The 24,489-nt window shown below is 39.8% G+C and overlaps 1 protein-coding gene across 3 annotated transcripts in view; it reads right to left on the bottom strand.

Annotated features, from left to right (window-relative positions):
* The window catches only part of MARCHF1 (membrane associated ring-CH-type finger 1), a 231,141-nt gene extending 215,017 nt beyond the window's left edge, over positions 1-16,124 (bottom strand). For all 3 annotated transcript variants that reach the window (XM_048303001.1, XM_048302997.1, XM_048303003.1), the window contains exon 1: positions 16,044-16,124. The gene's annotated coding sequence lies outside the window, so the exon portion shown is untranslated. The remainder of the gene's footprint in view (positions 1-16,043) is intronic.
* Between the last annotated feature and the right edge of the window lie 8,365 nt (positions 16,125-24,489).

Below are 24,489 nucleotides of genomic sequence, written 5' to 3'. Positions count from 1 at the left end.
CTTCACACTTCATGCTTTCCACTGAGAACACAAGTTCTCAACAAATACAATTCTCTACTATACAGTACGTAAACTTAAAAAATTAGGAAAGATGACTTACTATGAAGGAAGAGTCTTCTAAGCCAAAGTAACTGGAAAAAGATGAAATAGAGAGTGAAGGCAAAAGGAGGTATGTCTCAATGAACATCAAATTGATTCCAAAATCCTCTTGTAAGTAAATAAATGCTGATGTGCAGAAAGGGGATTAGACCACTAGCTCTAGTTAGGCCTTTCAAAAAAGCTCTAAGTTAACCACTTGTTATTCCGTTATTTACAAGGTATGGTGCCAATCAAACAATTTCCAACCTAAACGTAAAACTATTCAAGGCATTCTTCTTGTTACAGAATATTCCCTAATGGGATGCAAGCAATGTTTCCTGGCAGAAATGTTCACAATTGCCAAATGTTTCACTACCTGAAATGGCCTCTTATTTCCAAGTACTTGCAGTACCTGGCAATTCCACAATCCTTATACCGTTTGTCACAGGACAAAACAGAAAGGCTAAGCGTAAGATGTGGACTCAAAGCCAGAGAAAATGGCTTGATTTGTAACAGTTTGAATATTACGCCAAAAATTAGTAACTTAGTTCAACCTGAACACTGTCAAAACCAGATCCTGCTTAACATTGTAATAATGAGAGCTGTGGCAGAATATTCACTTTCTAGCATGATGAAGTTCAAGACAGGAAACATTCAAATCATGTCCTCTAAGAAGCATGGTGCTTGTGCCTGTTTATTCCAGACTCAAAGCTGAGATGTCTGTCTGGTGAGGATGCTACATTTGTCCACCAATAGAAAGAGTAACCACTTACAGCACTGACTGTGACTTTTACGCTCCCGTGGAGAATGACACCCTTGCCCAGTTCTTACTACTATCATATAATTTCTGTTATATGTGGTACTGATAAAGCAGCTATATGACAGGAGGGAAACCTCTCACCTAATCGAAAAAAATGGAAAATATGTTCTTTGTTGCTTCAACATAAAAAGAAAAAATTGATCTACCATGAAGCTATTTTACATTTCTTGCCTAGGAGAAAGATCAACCCTCTCAGGTCTAGTTGAGACCAACTACTTTCATTTCACCAGAAAAAAAAAAAAAAAAAATTTCATTATTTTCATGTTCACAACCAAAGAGGCTAGTACAAGTGAAGATAAGAACTTGTGGGTTTGTCTGTAATCCCACACCTACTGCTTAACAGTAAATTTATCAAGGCTATATCTGGATGTTTAATTCTTTTGGTTCTTTCAACCCATACAACTATTCAGATTTTGATGCTTCTCTGCAGTCTTCTCCTCACTGCCTGTCTGAGCAGGTGAACTTATAAAGAAATAGGTACGTATTGGGGGAAAGCTGTGGAAACAGCATTGACTTCTAACTCCATGTATCTCATCTCATTCTAGACACAAGCACAGAGGATAGGCCATGCCACTGTCACAGACTGAACAAACTTGATAACCATTTAAAATGCAAAAATGGAAGTGTAGCAACTGTGTCTGACAAGGAACCCTCACCTCTGCAAGGCAAAATGTTGCATTTAATCGCTATCTGATTTTATACTTGAAAGATGCATCTATTTCACTCAGATAAAGTCCTTGCTGGAACAGATATAGTCACAAATATTTTGATATGCCTGTCTACTCCTAGATTTTTACAGCTGGGAGAAAAATTTCAGCTGTTAAAGCAGCGATATTTCTGATCACAGCAATGGCTGAGGTTAACTTCAGTTTAGCACATGCCTCTCCAGTACACAAAACACATCTACACGGACAAGTACACACAAACTGCTTCAGAACCAGCACTAGCTGTGTTTTATCAGGCTTGTGAAAAGGAACCAACAAATTAAGTAACAGTTACAGTAACAGAGCTTTATATAGCTTCTGGACTGAAGGCAGAGCACAGACAGCTCTGAATACGGGGAGAAGAACAATGCGTTCAAGTAGCCAATTATTAAATAAGGTATAGATCTGAAAGATTTGACCCTGTTAAGAGAATGCACTCTTGGATGCTACTATAAACTGCATTTCTTCACCGGTTTCTGTTCCTCTTTCTTTTCCTCCCTACCTCCCTTCTTCTTTTTTCTCTGGAAGCCTTATCATTTGTCAATTTTTTTCTGGAGTTTGTTTGTTGGATTTTTTTTAAACTCTTAAAAGAATTAATGGGATGAGAAAACAGCTTTCTGGGAGCTCTACCCAGGATGTTTCCTTGGCCATGAATAACTAACTAGTTTTGAAAACAGCATTGCTCTATTTCAGTTGCTGAGCAGGGGGTCTGTTAAATCTTAAAAGTTATGTCTGTTAGTTAAGTGTTCATGTAAATATTTCATTAAGCTTCCTGGCTTACAATAAGCATTGCTTAACACTATTTTATGCACCACACGCTGCAGAAATCATTCTACCAAGGGGGGAAAAAAGATGCATGAGATGTGAATAACTGCAGTTGTGGGAGGGGAGGGTTAATATCAAAGGGAAAAAATATCATGAATTCTAAGTTGAATGTGCTTAATTAGGGAAGATACATCTTGTTTCAGCTCATCATCTTATAGCCTAGGCAAATAAGCTCACATCATCCCTATATTCTCTTTCTTATAGTCTTATCCAATTTTTTCAAAAATCTTTCCTTAAAAAATTACTTTATAAGTAGCTTAAGAAAGTATAGGATACATTTTTCCAAAACACCTTACCATAAATGACTTTATTTCTATATATTTTGTTAACACAAAGGATTATTAATCTCTTTGTGCTGCAAAGCAATCAAGATAAAAAGTCTTAACCATGAGCAACTTTTAGCTGTTGAGATGTTAACAGTCACTCCATTTGAATTTCTGTGAAGTTAAGGGATCCCATCAGGTTCACTGTTGCTCTCCCAGAATACTACCACTTAAACACTACCAGAAGTTGCCTAGTTTCTCTGTCAATTTTGCAAGCGATCATCTGTTTTATTTCCTGGCATTCCCCTCTTGGCAAGTGATTTAAATCATCCTAAGATGCAAATAAAACACAGGATATTAATTATACTTTGAACAGCATTTTTATTCTCGTTTTTATTTTTTTGTTTATAACATTGACAAAGGAAACCCTTCCCTCAGAATTTTAATGATCATGTTCTCAGATGTCTGTTATTTTATTTGTTCCTTCATGAAATAAAGAAATTATCCTATTATTAGCCTAAAAAGCAACACTGCCTGTCACAATTCTTACTTGTTTGTCAGCACAGAAGAGTGTAATCCACTGGCCTTGCAATAACGAAGTTTTCTATACTTCAACAGTATTACTGTAGAGATGGTGAGGCATAAAGTTGTAATTTAGAGACCCAAAATAGGCTTCAATTCCTATTTAACTAAAGGTGAAATGGAAAAGTAATATCTGGAGAAAAGAAAAACGGGTTATTTTTTCCATTTCTAGTAAAGCCATCTGCATTCTCTCTGTGCATTTAAAGTAATGCAGCAAGAACTGTGACGCTCGCACAAGGAATTACAGCCACAGTAACGCATGAAGCACCATTATGGACCTGCATAGCCAATACAGCAACAAAGCATGGATAACTTTCCAGCTCTGCAATGACTGTTTCCAGGGAATAAAAGCAAAACTCATACAACTGCAGTCCTACACAGACCATAATACTACAGAGTAAAGCAGAAAGGGAACTGGAGAAAGCTTTGAACTACTAATATTATTACAGTAGTATTTAAGTAAGAAGATAGGTCTGAGGCGAAATTATTAAAAGTGAGAGCAGAATTCTCTTTTATGAACCTCCTAAACAAAAATTATATATTACAATAAAACATCATTTCCTAAATAATGCTTAATATTGTTAAATACAGACAGGCTACCTGGCTCAGAAATATCTCCAGACACTAGCAGGTAGAGCTGGTACAGTCTCTACAGCAAGCAAGCACTAAAACTCCTTTGGCTTCAGAAGCAAACATCTAATTCTTCTACAGATTAGCTCCCGATTTTCAGATTGGGCACCCAGAAAATGAGAGAATGACACAATGAAAATGCACATCTGTAACTAAAAAAAATAATAAAAAATCTAAAAAAAAAATAGCTCCAGCTTCAAACAGGACCTATGTAGCTAAAGAAGGCATAAGCCATATAAGCCATATCTCCAGGGTAACATTTAGCTGCCTAACTACCAAAAACACTTTTCCCCCATTGTGTATTCAGCATGCACTATAAAATGAGGTTAGAGCTCAACAGATAAAAATGTCATACAGCTCTGATTTATCCCCAGCACATCAGAATTTTGAGCAATGGTTCTACAGAAAGAGGACAGAAAAGTGTGGAGAAAGGCATTACATGCAGCTGTAATACATACCCACAAACACCAAAGAAACCTGCAGAGTAACTGGGGTCTGCTGTAACAGCCAAAGTAGGCAACAGTGCCAAGGCATTACTACCCCTGTGATCAAGAGCCCAAATCGATGGGGCATTTTGTCTACACTGTTGTCACACTAGCACCTCAACCTGGCTTCAGCTGGACACACCTGCCTATCTGCCTTCACATCTCAAAATCACACAAGCAGTATTGTTCTTGTTAACTAGCTCCTTGTCATCCTCTCTCATTAGTATTCACATCTGAATCACATCCTACCAGATTAATTCTTATTTTATTTTTTAGGATGTCACTTTTCTAGCCTAGACTCTGAGTATCACCTCCCCATTGCACAGTCTGATTCCTCAGGTTTCAAGCATTCATCTCCTCATGATTTTTGCTCCCTTCCCTATCACTTTCTCCTCCTTGTTTTTTTTTTCCTCAGGACTTTTACTTCTAAGCAGCTTTCTCTCCCAGAGCTCCTGGGCAGCAGGCAGCATCAGTTTGTCTGCTCACATCCTCATCTCCCACAGCCCAAATGACTCACATTTGTGATTTCAGAGTAATCCTCCTTTGGCCCAGCCATGAAATGTTACAGAGGCTTTAGCCAATAAAGTCTAAGTCTTCTGAGCATAAAAACAGGTGTTTTTGAAGTCTACTATTTTCCACGAGCAAATAAATCTTCTTAGGAAGGGGAGAAACTCTTTCCTTGAACAAGAATCAATCTATTTTATTTCAAGGCCCCTATACTGAAACATCAGCGTCTGAGAGTTTCAAAAAGTATTTGACAGTTATCTTCTGCCTGCCAGCTCAGCTCTCTAACCTTGCTAAAACCTTCAAAAATTTCTACTCAGAAGACTAGCAGACATCACACAGGGAGTTTAAAGCCCAACACAAGGCATAAGTAACAATGACCAACAACATATATCAAGAAGAGCTGACTTTAAATAGATGATTAGGGTAAAAGAAGGGTATTCATAATTTATCACATTACATTCTTCAACTATCATTTCAACTATCTATTTCAGAATTTTTACCTAAGAAAATTCCTTTCTAGTTTTTTAGCAATTTAAAATTTCTACACGTTGAAATCACCTCTTTAGGAAAAACGTTGTTATCTCCAAATTGTTTTCACTTTGTTGTAGTTGTTGAAACTGGTTGTTTCTGTTTGAAAAACCTTTCTCCATACCACCATGGACAGAGACACGCATCTGCTGTCAAATATATTTTCTATGATATTGGTGCATTCACTTTTTCTGAACGTTGTTTTAGGAAAATACTACAGAAAATAGTTTCCATGCTCCATGAATTTAGTTCCTTGCTCTGACAGGCATCTCATGATCTTTATGGAACCTTCTTCGGAAATCTCTGAGATGGTATTTTTTATGCAGTAAGATATAGCTAGACATAAAATTCCTTCAATTGAGAGGCTATTCTATTGATTAGAAATCCTACTTTAATTTCTAGAATAAATTTATACACAGCCAACAAGGTTATTTGCTCTGCTATCAGCATGGTCTTATTCCAGGTAATTCTTTCCTTGTGATTATCCCCACACATTTATAGAGTACTTACTCTATAAAATTCATCTTGCCAAAGAAGTCAAGCTTCCAAATAATGATACGATACAAGTCAGAAAAGGTTGACAGTGCATTTTGTTTCTTAAAAACAAAATTTATCTTATTTAGAGTTTAGCGATGAAAACAGCTATATAAGCACAGCTGAGGCAAAGGGGCCTTTGATCTGTCACACTTCCTTATAGTGGCACTCTCCTTGATAAATAAATTCCTAGTACCTTTTCCTAATTTTCTTTTACCATTATGCACAGAAATATCCCTTCCTACAAAAGCAGTTTAAGAACTTGATTAACACTGACGTCAAAACCATAATCCTGCAGTTCCTTGGATTAGTTTCTCCCCCTTTAAAAAAAAGTACACTGCCCTGTTAATGCCTAATTAGCTAGCCGCCTCACTTCACAGCCAATCTGCATTCAAATTCCACCTTAATTTCCATTTCCATACTTCTATTCCTTTTCCTGTAGGCAACTGGAACCAGTTGGTGTAAAACACGGCACTCAAAGAAGTTTTTAGACAAACCTAGACTTTTAGTGTTTCCCATTCCCACTCCTGGAAACATCTCTGATGAACTTTGTGATCGTCCCCAATACCCTTAGCAGGGTCTAACTCAGCTTGACAGTTTCTCTGTGCAGGCTCCTGTCTTCAGTCCTAAGGCTCTGAAAAATGCAGTTGCAATGATGAACACAATCATTCTTTCATGAACTCAAGAGTATCTTAATGACAGCTTTTCAGAACACACATATGTTTAATCGTGGTTTAAAAAGAAGTAATTATAATGGTTACAGCCTTTAGAAGTAGTCTAAGCTCTGAAAGGCATATACAGAAACGCTGGTGGCGATTCTGGGGAAAAAAAATTAGTTCTATTCCATTAGGTACAACATCGCCACAGGCAATCAAAAGGACTCCCTCAGTTTTTGTTTTGTAACAATTACCATTACCTAGATTCCTCACAGATGTTTAAGTAGTGTTGTAACCTGCGCTGTAGCTTATTACTACTGACTAGTCCTTTAGCTGAACAATAATCCCTTTCAAGTTTTAAAATAAAAATCTAACTTGACTAGATTTCACAGGTCATACATTACATTTAGTATTCCATAGCACAAAGACAAACAAGGAGGCAAGAATCACGTGCTCTGTAACAATTACATTTTTTTCATTCCTACATATTTAACAAAGAATTTTCATCACAATTTTAGTCTTTAAAATTCCCATAGCAAATAAAGATGGTTTTATATAGTTAAGACTATACAATAACATCCCATTTGCATCCCAATAACAGAGCACAGAGAGACAGCAGCAAGTGGGGAAGTACAAATTATGCCTTGCCCATCTTCTTCCAGGCCCACTGCAAGAGCAATCAGCCCATTAAGGGATTCTCTCCACAAAGCCAGAGGACCACGGGGCAGCAGAATGACAGGCAGGAACACAAATTAGGGACTTGAAGGAAGGGAGGCCACACCCACACTCTTCCAGCACAGTCCCAAAGAGGACCTCAGTCACACTGTCCAGTTTTGAAATCCATCACAAGCGCCCACGGGTGCGGGATGTACCATGAGACGTAAGGAGGGACATTTGGGGATTGCACAGGACTTGCTACGGGATGTTTACAGGGCAAACCAAAGGCAGAAACGGAGATGGATTTACAGGATTTGGGGAAGAACAAGCACAAGGTAACAGAGGAGTAAGTGGATAAAAAGGGCCAGTTGCATGCAAATATTTTGGTGGTTGGTTCACTTGCCTGGTTGCGCACTGCCCTGATTAGCATAGTCCGCCCTATCTGCTTATTAAACCCCTTCTAGCTCTTTTCTGGGTGAGTGGCTCTGCTCATTCTGCATGTGAGCACAGGGGCCTGATGACTGCCAGCCACCAGAGAGACTGGGGCAAGTGACTGAAAGTGTCAGCCTGAGCTGGGCCATGGGAACACCTGTCTGCAGTGCAGCACCTGGAGCAGGTGTGGGAGCACAGTCACTGTGTGAGTGTACTGAGAGGATGTGTTCTGCCTGGCTGCTGGCTGGAACTGGCGCATGGACCTGTGGCAGTCTCACCCCTCTCAGGCTGCAGAACTGGCCCAATGTTTTCCTCCAGCACAAGGGAAGAAAAGAGTTTTGAAAATTTAAACACAGCACGTGTTTGAAACAAGATTTTCTTTTCATGTTCCACACATAGTGATCATCATCCTTCATTCTGTATCTCGATTCTGTTCCTTTTTCCACTATTTTTCCACTCTGGGCATTTCATCCACTTCTATCAATCTCACCATAAATATTTTCTCTCCTCCTTTTTGCTTCTATCCAATACCATTACAGATTTTATCAGTTTGTTCTCCTTTAGCTTGTTTAGGTCTTTTTCCATTTCCAAAAATCTTACCTTTGTCTTCCCCTCCACAAAATTCTTTTTATCCTTTCCTCTTTAAATTCCTCAACCACCCTTTCAGTAGGGATAAAAACTGCCCCTTACACATTCTATCACTTCCCTTCAGCATTCTTTCCGCTGGCCAAAATTCCTTCTTTGTAACATTGCCTTCCACTCTCTTTCAAAGCAAAACACATGCATTTGAAATCCTCTTGTTCATAGTTAAAAAAAACACAGCTATTTTCAAACACTTACTGACTGAACAGGGTTTGCATTAAGGTTTTTTCACAGGAGGACAGAATAGAATCAGCAGACTAGTACTATCAATGCTGCTCAAAAGACACAAAAAGATGGGAAAAAGTTACTCACAAAGTGCAAAGGACTGTTCACATAACAAACTTACCAAGAAAACACTCAGGGGTTATCTACATCCTGTCTCCTCCTCCACTCTGTGTGGTTGCAGAAGAATAGAATTCAACAGAATTTAATTTCTCCGGCTTTGCTCTAGCTCTACCTTAAGTCGCCCACCTTGCCAACTTCAGCTTATCCATGTAAAATTGCAGAGTTGCATTCAGTTCTTCACTCTAGTAGGAGTTTATCAAAGAGCTTTTAACTTTTTGAAGCATTTTGCCTCCAGTAGACAGTCAGTCCCTTCCTCCCAGCTCCACAGAATACTGCCTCCCACTGGCTGTGAAGACCAGCATTTGAGAGGCATGTGGAGGTGGGATTAATTTGGCCTTTTTGCAGGTATGACACCTTCCAGCCAACACCTCATATCATCTGTTAGGACTTCCTCTAACCTAAGGTACTGAAGTTACTGTCTGATTTTCAAGGAGGTACTATATAAACAAGGAACTTCCACAGTAAACACTTTCAATCCTGTAGAGTTATGTTTATCAACTTTATGGAAAAGCATCTGTCTCCACAAAAACTCATACCCATCAGATGGCTCTTTAATGGCCATTTACCCACACAGAGAGCAAGCACAGACAAGGACAATTTGATAGTGACATTGCATAAAGAAATTTTCTACATGGCACTGAAATTATTAGTACTCACCAGAGAAACAACTCAGTCACATTAGCTGATCTGTGCTTGGCTGCACTTGGCAGACAGACCTTAAATAGAGAAGATCACACCACTGTGAGGAGATAGTGAACATCTTTGGAAGGGAGTTAGCACTCAGAAGCCATGCTGTCGGTTTCTCTCCAAAGTAGCAGCACAGACCCTCTGAGCCTAAAGCAGCAATGAGGTAAAGTAGCACATTATCCACCACAGGCCAGGAGGGCAACGTGCCTGCATTCATAGATTACACGGCAAGGACTGATGCCAGTTTCACACATTAGAACTGTTGAAGTACAAGGTCTTCCCTTGGGAACCATAATCATCTCTTTCTTATGATGACCCAAGATCAGGGAAGCATGATTAGATTTCATCCTGTTACACACTGCTTTGTTGCTAGCACGCTGGACTTTCACTGTGCAGCTTGCTTCTGAGCAAGGGTTTTTCCTTATTTCCTTACTCCAGTTGATGGCTGCCTCTGTACTCAGCCAACCCCGAAAATCAGAGATCTGGAGTTCACCCCATGTCCTTCTGCTACAGAAAAGGGTACCAACTGATGGTTTCCAGCAATACACCAGGATTAATGCTGCACTCCTTGTTATTCTCCCAGTCTCCTTTCATCACACTTACTAAGTCCTAAAATGTCTTACACAGAACAAAACTTTGACCATGTAGAATCATGGAATATCTTGAGTTGGAAGGGACCTGCAGGGATCATCAAGTCCAACTTCTGTTTCTGCACAGGATACCCCAAAAGTCACACCATGTGCCTGAGAGCACTGGCAGGCTTGGCGCTGCAACTGCTTTCCTGGGAAGCCTATTCCAGTCACCCCCTGGGTGAAAAAAATCTTCTCCTAATATCCAAACTAAACCTCCCCTGACACAGCTGTATGCCATTCCTTCAGGCCCTGTCACTGGTCCCCAAAGAGAACAGATCAGTGCCTGACCCTCCCTCTACTTCCTGTAGTGAGGAAGTTTTAGAAAGCATGTAACACATGCATTCTGTCCTGACAGAAGATAGCTCCAAAAGTTCACTTCCCCACTGGCTAGAAATCTCATCATAGTCCCTATTTTATTACTACTTTAGCTCATGCCAAAATTTTGTCCCTTAGGTTAGGTATGTATTTAACTTGGCTCACATTACACCAGTTTCACTTCTGAAGCAATGTATTAATAATTTGCTTCAGCTTTGAACTTTTCCTCCATGCTAAACAAGTTCCTTTGTTCCTTAATACCACTGGTACTTTTTTTTTCCTTCTGGGAAAGACTTCAGAGAAGATGACCTTGGGGAAGGGAGAGAGAAGCCTATCTCCTATGAGACCCACAGTCATCAGGCCATCACAATGTAAACTACGCTCCATGGAGGCCAAGGAAGCTGCTCCCATGACTGCAAAGATGGCCTGGCTTTCCCTCACTATGCTTCCGTTTGGAATGTCTTCTCTGCTTTAGAGAGCTAACAGGCAGAAACTGGACAACTGGGATAAGCAAGCTCCTGACCTCAAAGACATTTTCACTCAATGACCCAGCACAACCAAAACAACTCTGACATGCACAGAAGCTGCATTTCCTCACTGGCAGACCTAACCATACAATGCCACAATGATGACATTTGCACAAGTTCCTGCAGAACCATGATGCATTTCCCTTCTGCAGCATGTCCCCCCTACAGCTGTGTAACACAACATGAAGTAAAAAATATAACGCAATGCAAGAGATCAGTTAATTATAATACTTCCAGAGACATAAAAAAATAGAGAAACTGTTCCTATAAGAAAAACAGAAATCAGTCAGTGACCACTACCTCGTTTAAAGAACTTAATTTTGCAATGGAGATAAATAGGCAAGGCAGAATGTTGTTCCAAATGAAACAAGCCTCTGGTTTTTAGACGGTGAAATTCACCTGCTGAATAGATTAGAAGCAATTAAATTTTTCAGTGTTTCAAAGTACTTTGTACCCCACATTGCCCACTTTTTTAATACAGTCAAATTGAACATAACATTTTTGAAGAAATCACATTTGACATTTAATTTTGTCTACCTGAAAGTCAGAGACCAAACTTGGATTTTAGTTGCTGGTGGGCAACTGTAGAAACATTCCCAGTACATCACATTCTTCTTGACCTCCCAGACTTAAATTATATATTTTATTCTAATGAAACCTGAGGGTTTGGACTACCATTCTTTGTTCTACAAAGCACAACCATGTTGCTACCAATGAAACAAAGCCAACTTGATATCATGCAGTTTGCCTTTGCAAAAATGCATGCAGTTGTGACCAAGATGAAGTTCTACCTCACCCCAAAGCATAAAGAGTTCAGCCAAGCCAGCACAGGGCAGCATCTAACAAGCTGGGGTTTCCCAGTGTGCTGTACTTCCCACCACCGTCCCAAAGCAGGCATGTTCACATGCCAGAGGGATGGGTATAGATGGGTCAGTTCTGGAAGTCATTCTTGTGAAGCAATCTGGCAACGGACAAGCAAAGTTAATGGGAAAAAATCCAGGCAGGAATATTAGAACTCCTCCTCCACATGAGGTACTAGAAATGCTTTCAACACCTTGAAAGCAACACTCCTCATGAAAAAATATTCATTTTATAAGATTATAAAAGAGCCATAAATATAGTGTCATCTTCACTGTAAAATTAGAAACTTTGTTTCTCAATAGTCACCTAGTCTGAAATTAACTTTACACCCATCCACAGCTCAGCACTGCCAAAGCCTCTCACAATACAGTACAAGACCTATTTTGTACACCTGTCCCAAAACCAATACCTGTGGCAGTACCTGTGGCAGTACAATCACCCAAAGCACCTTTAATGCCTCTGCATCCCAAAAATCATTCCATAGAAGAAAAGTTACAAGCAGTACGGAAATACCCAAAGGAGCAGTGAAATTACACTGAATAATACAATATTATCAAACTCCCTACTACTTCCAAATCATGCAACTCCAGTCAATGAGATTTAAGTTTCACTGTATGCCTGGTTGCCAATGAATTTGAAAAAAAAAAAAAAAAAAAAAGGCATTGAACCATCAAAATAGCACAGAAAACAAGGTAAAGGTGGCTTACCATTCCTTATTGCATTAACTGTATCATTAAGTCTACTTTTTAAACAGGTGTTTATCCCTCTTTCCTGAAGAATCTGATATAAATTGCTGTATTATCACACCCCTGCCTGGAACAAAATCCCCTTTTCAATTACCAATGAATTGGAAAAATACTACCCAGCAGAAGAGAGATCCTTTTTTCTGGCTTATGATCACTTGGTTCACTTTAAAGGAATGCACCTCATTAACCCTGATAATTAACAAGGTTATTCTCATCACATTAAAGGTTTAAGTTCCTCTATTAAGTCATTATTTGAATTTGCACTGCTATTAAGATGATGAGACTATTCTGGATTTAATTTCACATAACAAGATGTTTCTCTTTAAAGATCCTAATTTTTTTCAGGTCAAGATATATAATTGCATTGTCTTGTATGCTACATAGAATGAGTTAAGTTGGAAGGGACATGGATCATCTAGTTCCAACCCCATGCCATGGGCAGGGACACAATTAGCACATCTATTGGATTAAGAAATGTATTACATAAATACAAAAAAAAAAAAAAAATAGAAATTTAAAAACTGGAAGGGGTAAGGCAGCAATGCAAACAGGCAGCAAAAACAGCAAACCAGCATCTGGCAGCAGCACGGCTGTGGCAGCAGAAACCAGAGAGAACTGAAAAAGGAGAAGAGGACCAAAATTACAAGGAGATGCATATAGCTTGGGACAGACTACCAGCAGATGTATCGACTCCTAGCTGGACCGTTCCAGTAAGACTCCACAGACTAAAGAGAAACTTCTAATTCCCACGATGTCCCTATGGCAGGGGGTTTGAAACTAGATGATCCATAAGATCCCTTCCAATCCAAATCATTCCATGCTTCCATGTAGCAATACGTATTTGGGGCATTTTTCTCTTAGATCATATGTGAGGACTGTCTAACCAATGAAGTCTCCTAAATATCTACAAAGTGCTTTAATTTTTGCACATAGGTATTCCTAGCATGTGAACTTGCTTCCCCCACAAAAGAAAAGCCAGTTGTCTAAGTCAGACAGTTATTCTGAGAATATTAAAAATTGCAGCAGCCAAATATCAACATGCCACATCAAATATAAAAACACAGATGACAGTTTACCTCATCATCCATGCTGACATCATATTAGTTCATGTGCTCTGTAGTTAATAAACACTTGGGAAATCATAGTATGGAAGAATTAGTCACAATTACTTAGAGATTTGATTGTATTTCATTGGCAGCATACCTGACACCAGGGCATTCAAGCACCTTGAATGCAAATATCTAGTCATGGCCAATTAACACCACAGGTTTTGCAAAGAAGTTTTTTTGCACAGAATTCAGTCCTTATGAAATCATAATAACAGCAATATCCCTTAAATGTCAGAAAAGACAAGAGAACTTTCTGTCTTAACATGAGTATTATCACAGTGCTGACTGGGTCAAACAAACACGAAAGCAAACAAGTTCACAGAGCTAAGGTCAAGGTCAGCTGTCAGTCTACAGGAGAGTTTTGAGCACTGCTAGTTTGTCCATCCATGCACCTTAAAAGCTTTCATTCATTTAGCTGTGCATTTTACAGAACTTCATTTTTTGTATTTTAAAGCACCCATTGCTAAATTTTGTCACAAGTGCTTAGCAGTGTGCGACAAACATTAAAGACTTCCCATAAAGAGTGTCAAGAGTGCTGTGAAATATTCAGAATAAAGACACTGTAAGTCTTATCAGCATAACAACTCCCTCAGGAATTATCAATTTGCAAATCTCTCAAACCCCTAATAGGGTTTAAAATGTTGTTAAAAATATAGCAGGGTACCCATGAAAGAGCCATGTATTGCCCCGCCACTCCTTTTTTTTTTAAGTCTAATGCAAGTAACTGTTCTTCAGCAGAATGAAGTCTGAAGTATACACATGAGATTAACAGAGGACATAATGGAGGGCAATATTTAACCACCATGACAGATTTATGTACGTTTGGATGAGACTCCTGGACAATAATATTAGACAGCAGTAGAGTTTTCACCATTACTAGGAATCACCATCACTGTGTCTCCAATCATACTCTTGTACATTGTTTGAACATTGCGAAATCCACCTGAGTGCTTACAGGTTATCCACATCTTTGTTAGTTAACGCATTCTAGTTTTCCTTCTCAAGTAGTGATTTTCCTATTGAAACCAATAACCCTTGAACAACAAACATGGGAGTTTCGTTGCCGTTCGTTAGTTTCCCTCCTCAGTCAAGATAAACACAGATAAACACAGCATGCGTCTTCTCACCCCCAAACCCAACAGAACTGGGGACAGAACCCCAAACAGAAGTGTTTGTTTTTCAACATGAAGCACAAAGACCTTGCTCATTTTTTCCTATTTTTTTTTTAAACAAACATTGAAAACAACCAGAGTGGCTTTGGCATTGCTTTAATAAGTTTAAACTTAAAGACAGGAACTCTAATTAAAATCGGGAACTCTAGCTGTAAGAAACAGCTAATTAGCTCCCAACTTTTTAATGAAGTACTGTGGTGGAGTATATATTAGCTGTTCAGTATTAAAAAGGAAATGCTCTGCAAGATAAGCTCATTCTCTCAGGTAGTACATCAGTTTGTCTATTTACTTCAATCCATGCACTGTCAGAGGGATTTAAGAAAACACACAACAATAACTATCAGATTTATACATCTCCATACACACTAAGATAAATGAACTTTGTAGCATTTCGAACTGAGAAGTACAAGGCAGTTCATTACTTGTCTGCTAGGCAATGAAGACAATTTACATCACATTAAAGTATAAGGTTGTGCTTCCTTCTTGTCAATTCGTTCCTGGCCACAACTTGCAAATACAAGAAAGAAGAAGACGGGGAAGAAGTAAGAGAAGGCATTTGACGCTTGTGCTCTCAAGAAGTCCGGACAAAATGTATGGGATAGAGGAAAAGTGAGAACTGCCAGATTAAGAGGAACCTTGTCCAGATAGAGTCAGCAAGATACGCTGACAGCAGTGGGAACCTGAACAACTTCGTTCACATTTCCACAGCTTTTAGTGTCTCGTTTTGTGATGGCTGGTACTTCTATCCACCTTCCCACACACAGAGCATCAACTAAAAAAGAAATTACTTGAAACATGATTACAAACAAAGGCCACGTTCGCCTGCGTTCCCACGCCAGGGTTTTCTAACCTGGGTTCCCTCTTGTCGCGACATCCCACACTTACTCGGAAATCCCTGACCATTAAAGCGGCATTTACGGTGATGTTAAGCGAAGGAGGGTGTGAAGTCGCCCCTGAGGGACGAGGGTAGCCGGGGCCGCTGCCGTCCAAGCGCCAGCCCGACGGGGCTGACGGAAACCTTCGCCCCGTGCCCGCACCCGGCACCGGCCGAGGGGACGGCGGCAGCAGCACCAGCCCGCGCGGCTGCCCTGATGCGCTTCTCCCCCCGAAAAACCCCAAAACAACACAAACAATACCAACAAACTAACCACGCAACCGAACAACCAAACCCCATCCGTACTCCTCCTGAACCAAAAAAAAAAAAAAAAAAAAAAAAGGCAGAACCGGTACCCGCCGGGACCCCGCAGGTGCCGAGCCGAGCCGAGCCGCCCCGCAGGTGCCGAGCCGCCGCCCCCCGCGCACTCACCAGCGGCGGTCCGGGTGCCTCACGGAGCCGGGTGCCGGGGCGGCGGGTCCGGCCGCGCCCCCCGCCCCATCCCGCGCCCGCCCGCCGCGGCACCGCCGCCGCGCCACGCCCCCGCCACGCCCCATGACGTCACCCCGCGGCCACGCCCACCGCGCGGGCAGCGCCGCGCCCCCGGCCCCGCTCCGCCCGCAGGGAGAGCGCCGCGGCGTGCGGAGCGGCCGCGCCGGGGGATTCGCCCCCTCCGCTCCGCTCCTCTCCCCTGCTTTCCGCTTTTGCCGTGAAACAGCCTAAAAAATCAATCTGTTGCAAGTACAGAAATCGTGCGTGGAATCTCCCGGCGAGGGGAGGCAGGGGGCTTATTTGCATGTTTATTTCTCTCCGCATCAAAAACCGGAGTGGTCGCCTGGGTTCTCCCCTTCCTCTCGGAGGGTTGTGCAGAAATGGCATCCCTCAGCCTTTAGTTCGGCACGGAGAATGGGGCGGGGGACCGGAGGGGGCACAGGGCAACATGTATGTCCATTGCTTAGAATCCATGTTGTGCCATGATTCTTATTTCACCTTTGAAAATGAGTCTGAGTTTGAACGGTTTAGACAGCTTAACAAACTAAGGTTCTGAGGCAGCGGTCCAGAGTGGGATTGCCAAAATAAAACAAAATTAAACATCCAGCTTAGACCAAATTTCCACAATACCTCTGCCATTTACCTATCTTGATACAGGCTTCATCACCAGAATAAACCATTCCAGGTTGATCTAAATAATGCCTCTATTTATCAAGAAAGAGCAGAAAGAGGACATACAGACTTTTTTTTTTTTTCACTAGTTGAGCTCAATTGACATACCTAGAAATTAAAGAAAACATCAGTCTGAGCTGCAGTGTGAAAGGAGTGGTAGTACAAGCCTCAGGCTTCTCCAGAGAGGTCCACTGTAAAGATTGAAGACCGCCAAGCCTTTCCATAAGGGCAGGTGTCTAAACAAAGCATCACCTTAATCATGATCAAAACATTAAGTAGATACCTCTGCATTATGGAGCTCACTCAAGCAGATTAAACTATTTTTTCTCTTTTTCTGGGTCATGGTGTATGACCTGAAGATCAAAACGTGAGAGGTTTTCTAAAGTTATATCTGCTTGTTATGTATTTCTTCTCCTTTTCTGATAAATAATTAAAAGGAAATAAAGCTGCTCAAAATTCTCTCACCTTCTGGCACTAGTTTAAAAATTCCCTTAATTCTCAGCTATACACAGGTACATTCACTCATTGTTGCAATCTTTATCTTGCCTTATTCATCTTTTTTTTTTTTTTTTCTTATTGAGATCTCACCTATTCAGGCTTCTAACAGCTATTTCTTTACCCTGGAAATAAAATTGAAAATGGAGCTACAGCAGCCTCAATTATTGCAGCTTTGCCTCACCATTTTAACACACTTTCATGATTGCTCACCACATCAAAATACATCCCTTCCTCCCTTCCAAAGAAAGTTTTTGGGTGTTGTTTCTTGCTATCTGCAGAAGGCTTTTTCATAAAACTGGATCAGTAAGAACACACATGCAGGAATGAAGACTCCCCTTCCACAAAAGTCTTCCACCCACCTGGGATCCTGTAGTTCCAGGCAGGGGCAGTAGCATGAAACCTTTGTTCATTGCTCTGCATAAGTGGACTAATCACCAGGGTCTAGTAAAGGCTACTGATCTCATGAGTCCAGTGCTATGGAACACAAAACTGAAAAGACAAAAAACACCTTAAACATACATGGATGATTGATACTGAGTGAATAATGAGGCTGCTACCAACAAAAACCAAGGGGCAGGCTGACATTTGAATAGTAATGTTTAACCGGAAAAAAGATGTGCACTAAAGAGAATATGCATAGTAGGCAATTAATTCAGAGAAGTTAATATAAAAGGATGAGCTCAATTTGCCATTGCAAAGCAGTTTCTTCAGAGTGAATGCCTCAGGAGAGCAGAGCATCAGTTTGTCAGTGGGAAAGGCGAGTTACAATTGCTGCTACTGTATCAGTTAACACTTGTTCACAGGGAGCTGTAGCTTTCTATAGCAAAAAATAACTTTTAGATTCCTTCACACCTTAAGCACATTAACAACTCTGTAATTACAACTGCCGTGATGCCATATGACTAACACAACCAAGAGCCACACACCAGAGTAGTTTATTATGACCAAACATCTCTGAGTTCTTTGCTTACCATACCTGGAATTTTTTCCTTGGACATCAATATGCAGTCTATTTGCAGCCAGTATATTTAGAATTTTAAAGAGATATTAAAGTTGAGGAAGAATTTGTGCTGAAGAAGGTCCTGAAAGCAGCTTTATGAGTTCAGAAACATAGAATTTAAATAGAAGAGTAATCTTTTCTAGTTTAATCCTTTCAAATGTCAAAAATTAATATTGTATTTACAAACTTTTTCTATGTGAGCAACAAACATCTACAGCTACATGTCATAAAAGTTCTTTGTCAAATTCTCAGTTTAAAAACAAATATATAAAACCACATTTAACATGGAGGACATGGCAAGCAAAAGAGAAGAAAGGATAAATCATGGTAAGCACATTATTTAAGGGAAAATATACAATTAGAAAGGGAATTGAAGTAGGAAAAGTTACAATGAGTATCTAATTATAATTTTACAATAAAATTCGAATTTACATAACAATATGACATTAACTTTCCCAAAGATCGTAATAAAAATTTGAGTCAGATTTTGTAGGCTTGATCCATTAAATGAAAGACAGCAACCATACTATTCTTCTATTAAAAAATAGCAAACTTCAGGTGCAAAAATAGCAAACATCATGGTGCAAGGTGTTGCCATACGCAATGTGGTACACTGCCAGTTCACACCGCAGTAAGATGTGCTGACCTAAAGTAACTCTACTTTCTTTTCAGGTATACCCAAGCCTCCCAGTATAAGCATTAATATACGGCTGATGAGGTGAGCAACATGAGTTTACTTATCAGACTGCCAACAAATCTGGATGTTTTATAAATTTATATGTATACCCCCTTCTCCAGCTGTCACCAGCCGCTGGTGCCCTCACAAGAGTCACAGGAGCTTAGCTCAGCCCGGAGGTGAGAAAATGAAGGGGAAAGCCTCCAGCAGAAATATGGCAACACTAACTCAAGCCAACTACAAAATGCATGAGAGTGAAGCAGTTACTCCACAGGCAGAGATTTAGAGTTCTCTTGATTTCCATTTTTCCTTCTTTCAGTAAGTTGAAAATAGCTATCTTGGTAACCGAGCCTACCTTCCAGGAGAATGTTTCAAAATGGGAAGGACTAAGATAGAGCTGTGGTCAGAGCTGACCACACCCTGGCAGTTAAGCTAAAATGAGGAACACAACTTTTAATACCTTCATGTAGAAAAAGGAATTGAAGTTTAACATCTAGATTGGACCAGCATGTTAGTCACAGAGATAACAGATAAAAAGAGAGAAAAGGTCTTCCTGACGTTTAGTGAACCTACAGCAACTTCACGACATCATCATTTTCATTACTTTTGAATTTGTGCTTTTAGAAAAATAAAGTCTCGTTTCCATTGTAATTACTTTTGCATTGAGGATTTTCTTCAGGATGAAATAAAATATGTGTAATTTGCTCACGTTGAAGGTCTCACTGGACTTCAGATAAAAGCTAACAGTGAAACAGTGCTAGAAATACATATCCCCAAGATCAGAAAAAAAGGTGTTTGTTAAACCAAAAACCCTCAAGCTAGAAGCCAGCCACTTATTCCAGCTTTACTGGATTGCTCCCCCTAGCCTGGTAAGTCTTTAAAGCATGAGTTTATATGTATTCAGAAGAAGAAGGAGGTAAGAGAGAAGGAGGTAAGAGAGAAGGCAGAAAGGTGGAGCTATTGCACATCACAAAGAATGGCCGTAGAGGTTCAACAGGGGAAAGAAAGAGGCTGCTTTCATTGTTCTTTTCACTCCTCTGAGTAAAAACTCTACCAAATAGAAAACTCTACCAAATTCATGTCCTGTTTCCTGCAATACATTCAACAACAGAAAAGCATATTGCCCATTGCCTGAACTAACCATGTTAACAGGGAATGTCAAATTACCTGAATGATAATATTAAGGTGTAACTCTGGTTTCTCACTTTGACCTTGATTGCTGCTCATTAATGAGCCAGTTTTACTTTGGCCAATTATGCAAGTGATGTCCTTGTCTATGTGACCACCATCATAGCCCTATGCCTGTGAAGGATTGATGGGTTTCCTCACAATGGTTCTTGGAACAGAGACATCCCTACACAAAGCATTTTTAATACAAATAATTAATTTATCATCTCTTTCATAAAATGTGTTTCTAAATTTTATGCCCAGTTATGCATTTTTTTCCATTTCATCCTAACACTAGCTCTTTCCTTTTCCTTCTTCTTGAAACAACATAAACCAGTGCTTACATTGGTGCACGGAATACTGATTCAGTGAACTCTTAATATCATCTGGTTTTATTAACTTTGTATAGCCCAGACATATGCTTTTCCTCATTCTACAAATGTCTACTGAGAGCCTAAGGGGCAAAATGCAAAAAACATTGGTTTGTTGTAAAACAAATCACTTCAAACTGAGGACTAGAGGATATCTGGCTGTAAGGAAATACTTGTCGTGTGTAGCAATGCAAGGTCCACTCTGAAGAGGACTGAGTCATCTCTGTTGTGCTAATACAAAATCTGTACCTTATGTAGTTCTATAGGTGAAGGTGTTACCTGTTGAAGTGTCCTTATTAGCAATTTGAAAGGCATTTCAATAAAAAGATACAGTATGAATATTAATGTACTACCAAAACACAGCATACATAAATCCACATATGTAAGGACTTTCTAACAGGAAAAGTGTCTTGGTAATTTAGAATCACAAGTGTGAAATATCATGTCTCCTGCTAGCTGCCCTCCCCTTTTATCCTTGCAATACCATGCCTACAAGCATTGCACTTCAAGTTGCCTCTCATATGATTTTAACTCAGACCTACAGATCTTCATGTTCTACGCACGATGAGAAGATGCTGCACTGGTTCCCCACTAACAGGTGTGTTGAATATCTGTCACTCACATTTAAAGAGGCATGAGACCTCCCTATCCCTCAGGCTGTTCCTGCTGCCAGTTTGTTCTCTGCTCTCGTACCAGAATTCACATTACAAGTATCACACCAAGTGTTTTCTTCTCTGAGCATTTACTCCTGGATTGCAAATATAATGGTGTTTTGGTAGGTTGCTCAAGATGACCAATTCTACAAAAACACCAAACATTTCGACAAAAAGGAATAAAAATCCTGCCTTCCACCGAAACCAAGTAATAAAAAAAAAAAAAAATAAGAAACTGAGCAAAACAATGCTATGAGGTAAGCACACTTTGGTACTTGTACTCTTTTCTGTCTTGTGAACTTTCACTCCATGACACAGTTCCTAATGTGTATTTTCTTCACAAAGAAATCCTAATTCAAACAGTGAATAAAAATGAACAGATTTTACAGAACTGAAAAAAAAAAAATTAGTTATCATGACAATCCAGGATGAATGTTCTGCTCCTGAGCAACGCTTATGATCTAATGGAAAGAGTAAGTTAGGTATTACCAAAGCTACTAGCAAGTGTTTTCATGTCTTGATTTCTTGGTAAGGTAGGTATCAAGTACACTGTACTGATTTTTTCTCGTGGGGTTATTTGTCCTCTACATTGCATTTAGCAGCTTAAGGGGAAGAGTTAAACTATGATTCAGAAAAGTGGCTAATTAGTGCAACGGGTTGAAGTGTACTGTCTATTCAGTTGTATTATTTTTTTTATAAGTACAGAGCTCAATTATCAAGATTTCTGAATGCATTGATGTAAAACAGAGAGTTAACAAAGTTCAGTGGTAAATGCGACAGTGGTTTAACAAGATTCAACAGCAAGCTTGATTATTCACTGCATAGAGGACAGGTTCAGACAAAATTGAGACCCTTCTGTTGAGTCATGTGGTTCAGAAAGGACCCCCTTGTGGTCGAAACTCCTTCTTAGGGAGGAGTCTAGGTGCAGATGGAGCCACTGCTAGTCCCAGACTTGGTCAGCAGTTTATGCCTAAAGAATTACATATGCACAATCAATCCTTTATATCACTTAGCTAAGATTTCAAAGTTTAGCATGCTATTAATCACTTACCAAGAATCTGTGGTAGCAAGGAATCCCTCAGCCTCAAGGAGTACCTTGAGAGGTATTCCTGCTCAAGGGGAGTTCCTGTTGTGCAATACACTGCTGTGAAGAAGAGCTCAGCAGGCCCTGGGCTGTCCACTACTGATGGAGTAAGAGAGAGTGGCTTACAGTCATATCTGCATTCCAGCAAGACGTCTGGGTCATCATTCCAGACAGCCCTTGGCCACCATGTTGCCAGCCATGCGTGGAGAAGGGGCTTGTCTCCTCTAAGGAGGTACTGCCCCATGCCATAACTGTCAAAGATGTGGTACCTTATACATTCTCCAAAGCTAAGCTGTAGACTACCACAGCAGCTCTATTGGTTTCATTCTTCATATTAAATCAGAGCAAGCACTATAAAAAGTGCTTTTTAAAACCACATCTTATTCAAGAATTCGACAGCGGCTCTTGTGTTGAAACAATAAATCAATGCTCTACAGGACCTTCATAACTCTTTATAGGCTGTCATTATGCTGGAGCTGCTAAACACTTGCATGCCCAAATTCCATCTGCAAGTGTCACATCTACCTTGTTCTCTCAGGCACTTACATTATCAGGATTAAGTCTCTATTTGGATACTCCAGTTTCCCTTTCATTCAGATGTGGAAGACCAATTCCACTGTATAACTCTGGCCACTGAACTTCATTTAATTGGGATTTACTGTCCTGTGTACAGATGGGCTACACACCTGTGGTGTAGTTCACTTGGTTGGTTTCTAATTTTCACATTTGTACTTGAGCTGAAGATGTATAAATATCCCGTAAAGTAAAGAGTTTAACTACTCTGGCAGTGGGCTGTAATTTAAACTGTTGAATGCTGCTACTGCATTCACAGTTTGTGATGTTTTCCTTTCTCTTGAGTTGAGTACTATTAGATCTACATGAGCCAATTTGCCTCTTTTACTGCATTTCACTATGATTCAATACTTGAAATTGCTTGATTCTCATTAGATTTGTTTTCCTCAATTAAAAGGGTCTTTTTGGCAACAGAAACCCCTTCAGTCTTTCTTGTATATGTGTCTTGCTGATGAGATAACTCAGTATTCCTTTATGCCTTGTTCTCATTTCATTTTAAGAAAGGTAATAATTGAAGCCTAATAACCTATATAACTTACTGAAGCCTAATAGCCTATTCACCCAGAATTCATAGATCTGCCTTGCTCACAGCTCCAGAATTGAAAGATATGGAAGGAATCACTTTTCGTTTCATGTTACTATGACTATTTTAGGTGTAATTATTGAGATATTGCATGTCCTGGGCCAGGAGCTGGACTCAATGATCTTTTGGATCCCTTCTGATTCAGGATATTCTATGAATGTGGGTCTTGGAAAATCAATTGATCAGTTTTTTCTGAATTGATTAAAGATAATTGAGGTTCAATTCTTCATTGAAAAAGTATGCCATTCATCTTTACCTGTTGGTGAAAATGTAACCAAGCCTGACAACACAATACTACATGAAAAAGAGCTCCCTGACGAAGTTTGCAAGATACAGAAAAGAAAGGAAAGGTCTGTCAATAACTCATTTAAATATGCTCAGATGTGTATTTTCGTTTAGGTCCGCCTGTATTGAGAATTGATGTGTAAAGCTCAGTTTTCTTCCCGCTCTTGACAAGACTCATCCACTGTTCAGGCAGTGGAAGACAATAATTTTCAGACCACAACAAAACCTAAAAAAAAAATCTATAATAACAATTTATCTGAAGAGTGAACCTGCCACACATTCATTGGTTTGATTGCTGTAATATCACTCACACAAGTAACCCTAGGAAACTACATATGCTCATGCTAAAGAACAAATGCCTTAATATCACCCTATAAATCAAAACAAAAGCCCCGAGTGAGTTGAGCTGGTTATTAAGACAGATGAAATGCATCTTTATTTTACACAGAAGGAACCAACAGATGAGCTATTTCACAAATTCTAAATACAGCATCTGTGGCTTCAGATACCCACAAAGCAACATTCATATATCATGCTTTGCTTATAGGGATAAGCATGTACTAACCTGCATCACCTAATTAAAAACAGGTTAGATTTCCAAACAATTTTACTGTAACTGTCACTTCTGATGCTTTTAATGACTCCATAATTGCTATTATCATTACCTTAGAGTTTTCAGGAATAAGTTAGTAACTGTTTTCTGTCATTTAAAATAGTTAACACAGATCCCTGATCTTTTGCAGCCTTCCTTCTCCCCATAGTCCTCAAAACAAAGCTAAAGCTTGGAGGGTGTTTGTGCCCAGGAGAAACCTTTGTTCAACAAG

This window comes from Corvus hawaiiensis, chromosome 5 (genome assembly GCF_020740725.1).
Source record: "Corvus hawaiiensis isolate bCorHaw1 chromosome 5, bCorHaw1.pri.cur, whole genome shotgun sequence".
Lineage (NCBI taxonomy): Eukaryota > Metazoa > Chordata > Aves > Passeriformes > Corvidae > Corvus > Corvus hawaiiensis.
The sequence above is the reverse complement of the archived record's forward strand: the minus strand, read 5'-3'. Positions and strand labels throughout refer to the sequence as shown.